Source organism: Patiria miniata, unplaced genomic scaffold (genome assembly GCF_015706575.1).
Source record: "Patiria miniata isolate m_02_andy unplaced genomic scaffold, ASM1570657v1 HiC_scaffold_5, whole genome shotgun sequence".
Lineage (NCBI taxonomy): Eukaryota > Metazoa > Echinodermata > Asteroidea > Valvatida > Asterinidae > Patiria > Patiria miniata.
Window position 1 is genome coordinate 32,128,196 of NW_024037072.1, and position 8,822 is coordinate 32,137,017.

The 8,822-nt window shown below is 41.0% G+C and overlaps 1 long non-coding RNA gene across 1 annotated transcript; it reads left to right on the forward strand.

The window, feature by feature from the left end:
• Positions 1–7,227: 7,227 nt before the first annotated feature.
• LOC119740311 lies at positions 7,228–8,800 on the forward strand. The gene is made up of 3 exons (XR_005272665.1): positions 7,228–7,294; positions 8,332–8,403; positions 8,728–8,800. It is a non-coding gene; the product is annotated as an uncharacterized LOC119740311 (long non-coding RNA).
• The last annotated feature ends 22 nt before the right edge of the window (positions 8,801–8,822 follow it).

Here is an 8,822-nt window from a genome sequence, read left to right on the forward strand (position 1 = left end):
GACACCGGTCACAGTTGGGTAGAGCGCATCGTGTAGAGCTTCTCATTGGGCGATGAGCAGTTTCTACGTTGCTGCCGTATTGTTCGTTCAAAACGAAAGAACACTACATTGACCAATTCACCAAACTGCAACCTGCCCAAAATGTAATCTCAGCCTCCCGCATATCAAACGGTCTGGATTATAATGGCACCTTCCTCGAGCTTACACCCTTGATTCGTCCCACTACTAGGCTCACTACTAGGCTCACACTACTAGGCTCACACTACTAGGCTCACTCTGTCGAATGTTTACCCTGAAATCTCTGTCTCTGGGTGTTGGGGGCGCTCTTCGCGGATGGACGCGTTTTGTAATCTCTGTCTTTAATACTTGTCGTTTTTAATCGTGAAAATTTACTCTTTTTTATCAACATCCAGTTTTTATCAAGTTTTCAATGTCTTCTATTTTAACTGTTTGTATCGGATTGGGGGTTATTTCTTGATTTTTTTTTTTTATCTGACTTCATGCCATCGTAATTCAACATTCATTTACGTTATAATGCCCGCACCACTATCGTCATGGCTAAGAATCGGACATGTCGGACACGAACGTCGTGCCTTTCTGTGCTATTCCTTTGTCTTCTGTTAGCTACACATATATACAACTCCAAGCTGCGACATGTTCAAATGCTCTCATCATCATCATCGGTGTCAATTGCGGCCCTGAAACAACAAATCCCAGGAGCAAGGACTGTAAGTGCATTCAGCCTTTTGTATGGCAAAAAACCTCATCACCTTCAGTACTACAACTTCAAACGATCATCGGTCCTGTACATATGTTCTGCGTCTAATGGCCTCAAGTGATATTGAAGTCAATCCTGGTCCCTCAGTCTTAATTGATCACTCAGTAGATACAAGTACTTCCAACTCTAGTGTGTTTCCTTGTGGCACCTGTGGGATCCCCGTCACTTGGGACGACAAAGGGGTTATGTGCGAAAACTGTGAAAGATGGTTTCACATTGGCTGTCAGAACATCCATGACTCATCTTATGAAAACCTTGGAAGAAGCCCAGTCTCATGGGTCTGCCTCTGTTGTGACTCTCCAAACTATAGCTCAGTCCTGTTTGACCTCCACAGCAGTGGACCCAATGTGGCTAGCTTTGATGATTATCCTCACACCCCTTTGGAGCCTAGATTTATGTCATCACCTATCAAGCCCAAACCAAAGTCCTGTATCGGTCCTAGACCCATACGCATCATCAATGTTAACTGTCAGTCGCTCGTGAATAAAAAAACTGCTCTGTTTAATGTCATCGACAGCACAAGACCAGATATTATAATAGCGACAGAGACATGGTTTACCACTAGTGTTCATGATTCTGAAGACTTCAGTTCTCATTACAATGTATTTAGACGTGATAGGCTAAACGGAGTTGGTGGAGGAGTTGCCATTGCTGTCAATAGTGATTTCATCAGTCTCCGAGCAGAAGATCTTGAGTGCGAATCTTCAGAAACGGTATGGGTGAAAATCAACATCAAGGGCTGTTAGACGCTCTTCATTGGGGCTTGCTATCGTGCAAAGATTGATGATACTGCTACACTGGAGGCATTAGATTCATCTCTTCATAAAATATCTGGACATGGTAACAATACAGTTATCCTCGGTCGGGACTTCAATCTCCCTGGCTGGGATTGGTCAACTAAATCTCTCAAAACGAATGTTCATCATCCATCAGTTCACAGAAAGTTTGGGGAGATACTATTTGACAACGGCTTGGCTCAGATGGTTGAAAAACCGACTCGTCTTGGAAATATTCTCGACCTGATCATTACAAATCGCCCTAATCAAATCAACAAGACTCAGGTCATCCCCGGTATCAGCGATCACAACATAGTCTACACAGAATTAGATATAAAACCAGCGCACAGAAAACAACTTCCTCGGAAAGTGCCCTTGTACAGCAAGGCCAACTGGGAAAGTTTTCATCATCATGCCTCCCAAACAGTGGCGTAGCCGGGGGGGGGGGGGGCGTCCCATGAAACCTTGAGTTTCTAAAAAAATGTTCATTGATCTACATGACGCCCCTCCCCCATGAAATGTTCCAGCCCCCCCAGCGCCCCCCACTGAAAAATTCCTGGCTACGCCACTGCGTGTACATAACGCGAAACATCTCAACAGACCTTAGGCCAAAAAAAAAAAGTCTCCGGTTTCTGGTATGCGCGCGCGTCGCCGTAGCCATGCGCGTCGGCAAAATGAAAAAGTTTTTTTTTTCAATGAAAAATGATGTCTCAAAACCGCCAAACTCACTGGTTTGACTGGAATCCTGCTGCTGCACAATTTTAACGTGTTTTTAGATTGGGTTGTGGTCGAGAATAAGCTTTATGTGGCCTCTCTGGGCTTCCATATATTTGCACTAAGTTTAGTCGGGCACAATTTGCAGTCATCAGCCGACATTTGAAGCAAAAAAATCAGGTAAAAAAAAAAAAAAGGCCGCGTCGCCGCACCACTTTTTGGGCAAGCTCCATACCAGAAACCGGAGACTTTTTTTTTTGGCCTTATGCACACGAAAGCCATTTTCGATCGTGTTCCCTGAACCTATTTTATATATTGTAAACTGTTGAATGGGATTGTACCAGACTATTTTATGATTGGAGTGCGTTTCATCAAGCCTCACTTTCAATTCTTTCTTTTTTTATAAACCTGGCTTAAAACATTAGGGTTTGTTTAATCACAAATTTTAAAATATCCATCAGAGCAGACTGGTATTAATTTGTAATGACTTTATATTTCACTGCTTTCCATTTTACTCGCAAGTTCCAAAAATGAAGAGTTTACCTCGCTTTCAATTGAATATGGCCGACTCGTGATTAAAGTCTTTTACAGCAACATTTTTTTTAAAGCTCGGTGCAGTACACGTGCTCTTCATATAAGGACATACATTTCGGTTTTTTGTTTCCATGAGAGGTCTTTTTATTATTTTTTGTTTCCACTGCCTCAGGAGACTGGAATTTGGCCAAGATGTGGGATGACTTCTTTGGGAATAAAGCTGAAAACGAAGACGTCCGAAGAGAAATTCCATGTGGTATTTTATTTATGTTATATTATGTATTTCTTAATTTTAACTGGGTAGCCCATTTAAACTGTCAGCATCATCAGAGTTTCTTCTCATTGAATCGCTCTTTAATGTCGGCTCCTTATTCAATATCTTTTGATTTCATTTGACGTATTTTTACACCAGCACACTGTTTTTTATTACTTCTCATGCGATCATTTCTTGTTTACAATTAGCAATGTACTCCAGAATCATTGTGAGGAAGGGATTTGTGGTACTAGACCTTCACCATGCTGCCACCATTTCAGTCACGTTCCCTGTATCCATAACAGTTCTGAATGATAATGTTTTTTGTGCAAAAAGGAACCAGCTTATTTTTTCCTTCCAGCCTCGCTTTGGTTAAATTGATTTGAATGGCAAAAAATCAAAATGGCCGCAACATGATAATGGTCTATTAAGTTGGTCATCGTAGTTACAGGGTCTGCCCGATAGTCCGAAGGTTCGATAGTCCGAAGGTTCGATAGTCCGAAGGTTTTTTAGTCCGAAGGTTCGATAGTCCGAATGCACACATTTCCCATAAAAGGGGGTTCGTTAGTCCGAAAATGAAATAAGGTTTGTTAATCCGAAAATTTGATGCAATAATCCGGAAGTTAATTAGTCCGAAGGTTCGATAGTCCGAAACAAAAATAAGGTTTAATAGTCCGAAGGTTCATTTAATATTCCGAACTGACAATAAGGTTCGATAGTCCGAATAGACTGTAAGGTCCGATAGCCCGAATCGACAAAAAGGTCCAATAGTCCGAATAGAGAATGAGGTAGGCTAAGTTCCGATAGTCCGAAGTGTCACACTGACGAAACCGTACTGCAGTTCGGACTATCGAGTCTTATCACCTATTCGGACTATCGAACGTTATCGTTTGACTATCGCATCCTATCGTACTATCGAGCCTTCTGGTTTCTATTTTTGGACTAATGGGCTCTCCGGACTATTGAACCTTCGGACAATCGAACCTTCGGACTAATGAACCTTCGGACGAACGAACCTTCGGATGTAATGACCCTTCGGACTAAAGAACCTTCGGACAATGGAACCTTCGGACGATCGGGCTGTCAGCGTTGTTACATCCAGCGGCATAACTCTTGGGGGCACCTAGCTGGGGTGCACCGATATTTGGAGGGGGTCACTGAAGGCACTGATACATGTATAATTGTTTTTGTGCAATTCAAGATTTAAAATTGGGGGTGGGGGGGGTGGGAGTTGGGGGTGGGGGAACCCGGGGGCATGGACCTCCACTGCCCCCCCCCCCACACACACCCGTAGTTGCGCCACTGGTTACAGCTAACCCATTATTTCTGATTAAACGGTAACTTAAACCTCAGTCCAAAAAAAATCCCGATTCAAAAAAGCCATTAAATGTTACTCTCACCGACTCCAAAAATAATCGTAAGGGCGCCGTCTAGAACGCAAGACCGGCTGCGTTCCCATTGTGACTTTGATGAATCTGGGCTGATTTAGGCTTTTTTGTTATCAGTCATGTCTGTCCAAAGCCAGAAACTAAGCAGTTCAATATAGCCTTTGCACTTCTTTTTTTTGTCCAAAGGGAATTCCACCACTGCTATATCATATTATCAATCAGCACCCAACTTCAAGTACACAAATGAAATACCATACCAAAGGAAGCGGCTAAATGACCGTACACTCAGCCCATTATTCCTGAGAGAAAAGCAAAATAGAGAGATACTGAATACCACTTTTGTATGAAGTATTCAATCCAGTGTCCTCTTCATACTCTGATTACCAGCGTAGCTCTGTCTTCAAAGTCACATGTTATTCAACCGGACACCGGATACGCACTTTTGGTGACTTTCCCTTTTTGTGTAGTCCTCCAGTTACAATGCAAAAATTGCCGAATGTGCCCACTAAATTCTAGCAGTGTTAAATATGGTCCGCGATTTTTCATTCATAAATGGTGTCGATGTTTAGATTTGTATCCGTAATAAGTGAGTTCGGTATTCCAACTGCTCATGTGCACATCCAGATTTGCCGATTTTTCTTTAAACATGTCATCGTACGCGTGCAAAAGCATAGCGGGGTACCAGCAAAGTTGAAGAGATCATCGTGTTCTGAAGTAACATTTTTGCAAAAAGAGTTTGGACAGCGAAGTGTTTTTAGGTGTCTTGTGTGTCCAAACTTTTGTGCGAACGATAGTTCCATCTCTTCTCGATTGCACGAAAAATTGCACAGAATATAGATTCGGTTACCACGTCCCTCATAGCCTTCTTTGCATTTATCTGCCATCCCGAAAAGAAATCGTTCAATCTTGCTGTGCACCAGACTATTTTGGAATACCGAACTCGCTTATTGTAGACACCAAAATGTTCTTTACCTTACCAATATATTTTTCAGAATTGTACAAAGATTTTATATTTTGTTTTCGTTTTGTGCTTTTAAATTTTCAAATTTGTACCAAATCATACACCAATACACAATTTACAAAAGCTGGATATACGCTGTAAAGTTCGTGTCATGAAAAGTAAAAGTGTTAAAAGCATATCCTAATCGTACTTCGTATCACTGTTTTTTTTTTGTTTTGTTTCTTTCCAGCGATTTGTCAGATAACAAAATTACCAGCCTGATGAAAAAAGACATGGAACACTTGACACATTTGCGTCCACTGTGAGTACATGCCATGGGTTATACTGAACATGTTTGTTTTTGTTTTAATATAGATTTTTAAATTTTTGGTATGCATCGATTCAGAAGCACACCAAAACTCGACAATTAAAAACTGCCAAGCCCACGCATTCTTAGCACATTTTCAAGATATGTCTGGACTGGCTATTGATGGAACGGCCCGGTGCTAAGCTTATGAAATGTAATACGCTGTCCAACAATTCCCCGTAGCCCGAGCTTTCATGATCCACAAACACTATGAAATCTTATACACTCAATCAGTCCAGCGTGTGACAGTCCGCCATTGTTAGGGGCTGTTGTGCCTATTTGGTTGCGGCGATCGGCATGGATTCTTTCCGGTGGTGACACGCTAACTCCTCCTCGCATTTGGACACAGCGCCTCTATCTTAGAATCGCAGAAACCTGAGTCGGTAAACCATCTCCTATGAATTCATGGCATCATTATCCCACTTCGGTAAAAGGTTTATCTGATTTCTTTGTGCTCTTCGGTGTCAGTCAAAAACGTCATCGGGGACTCTGTTTTAGTGAATGCATTGTTTTGTTAACTTTGCACTTTGACCTGAGACGACCAATGAACGCCATTTTCATAATTGTGTCCAAATCCTGTAAGTGCGAGCTGCCGTCTGAACATTGACAAACATGGAATCATTTTTGAATGTTAAGTCCTTTTTCGCCTTTCTTATTAGCCTTGTAAGAAACAGTGCCAATGGGCCTTATGTACGAGTTGGCCATTTTTGTCGAGTTCACTGAATGTATTTCATTAACTCTTAACTGTTGAATGTGGTGGCGCCAGGGTATTTATGCAGGTATAATGCAGCCTAATTTTACTGTCATTTTTGTTTTATCTGGCGCTAAACACCAGGGAATGTTTAATTACAAATTTTAAATTATTTATTCAAGCAGACTGGATTTAATTAGTAATTAATTTGCTGTCATTTCTCTTCGCCAGTTCCAAAAATTAAGATTTTATCTCACTTGCAGTTCAATATGGCCGACTCGTGTATAAGGCCCATACTAAATGTCATTGGACGTTTTCAAACTACTTTGTGCTTGCTTATGATGCGCCGCAAGTCAGTTTATGAATCTTACATCCGGTCATTATTGTTTGTCGAAGTCGAACACAAAAGTATCTCTGCTTCTCTGCAAATAGTTTGTTAAAATGGTTCTCTAATGAAACACGGGCCTATTCAAACGAAGTGATGTTCTGTCTGGGTTTGATGATTCCAGTTAATCATAACATCCGTTTCTGTTTTTAATGTCGATTTCTTTAGGTTACTATCCAGGAACGAACTGCAAAACGTCGAGGAAGGGACTTTTGAATCGCTGACAGATTTACAAACATTGTGAGTATATGCTACCAACGATAACTCCTGCGATACTGAAGTAAAGTAATTATGGTGCAAATGATTTGTGTAAAGAGAAACCGGAGACTAATCGATGCGAAATACAAGCCTTTTAACAATAAACAAAAAGGTAACTTGATTTTTTTTTTTTTGCAGACGGATGATTGCCTGTGATTTGGAAGATGTGCCGCCGAGAATGTTTGCAACACAAAATCGTTTAGTCACTCTGTGAGTTTGATTATAACAATACCTTTCTTTGTAATCCCATTTGTTTAACTCAAACAAAGACAAGATTTTTAAAATCATCTACGAGACTAACACATGACACACCGCGATCGAGGGAGACCATTTTTGTCATATCTTTTATTCTGAAGAGAAAGTGTGCAAGCACGTTTTTACTGGAACTCCCTGCGTTATCGCTCTGCATAATGGCGGACTGAGTTTTTTTTTTTTAATACCGAGAATTATCATTTTCGTTTTCCAAATATTGGCTGCGTCCCCAGTTCAGCTTCTTGGGATTTTTCGGAACGTGGACTTCGGTTCAGTGTAGCTGCGTGTTCTGACTCGAGGCCAATGATATCACGCCAATTAACGTTTTCAATTTTTATTTTTTTATTTTGTTTTTACATATCAAAAAGGCTTCTAAATAATTCTGGTGCATGCCCGAGATCAAGGCCTAGAATAAGCCCATAGTGTCTAAGATGGAGAAGTTGCGACTTGAACATGATGTTGATGTTATCAAACCGATGATTTTTTTTTAAGGTTTTGTTTTGGGGGGTTGTTAGAAATCGGAGTTAAAAAGGCATTAAATATTCACATATGATATCTGTTTAGAAATTTCTCTGTTAAGTGTAATGCGCCTTTCAATTGTTTCCCCCACCCCTCTCCCTGGGCTGCCCCACCGTAGACGTGGGGATTGTCACTTTTGAAGTGACAAAATCCCCACCCCTCGGGCAAAATTTAAGGGACAATCCCCGACCATGCCCCGATATACATACATACGTGGGGTGCACTAGTGATTGCCTTTCCATGTAGTACGCCAATGGTAACAATGTAATATCAGTTCCCGAAAGCGCCATCCTGGGGCATGAAAAACGTGACCAAATCCCAACATCGGACCTGGGGCAGCGAGGTGGGGGGAGGGGGGAACATTTGATAGGCGCATAATTTTATCGAAGTGGCACACTCTTTTAATAGCTCCCGTAAGAAATATTCAATTATTAACCTATATATTATCGTTTTCTTATTCCCTTCCCCATTCAAAGAGATTTATCGTACAACATCCTCACAAGGCTTGTCAGAGGAAGTTTGTTCGGCCTGCACAACTTGGAATATCTGTAAGTATGATAATTGACAAATAACAACCTTGTCCTCTTTTAATTTAAAGACTATGACGCCGTAAGATAGCAAGAAAATATCGAGAAAAAAATGACGAATTGAGATTTCATTTCAAATATTTGTCTGTTATGTTATTGATATAGGCCGCTTAAGGCCCCGAAATTTTGTTGGATTCTAGAAGCTCTGTGGTGCGATCTGAGGCAATTTCTGACCACTTTAACCATTTTTTTTGAAAAGACGGTGGTGCATGTAAGCAGTACCTGCCTTTATTGCGACGTTGTTTATTTGTTTGTTTATTTATTTATTTATTTATTCTTTTCCAGCGATATACGTGGCAATCGACAGGCTGAGATCGAGATGGGGGTATTCAAAGATTCGTCCGGAATTTACTTCATGTGAGTGAGATGTTTAAAACGAT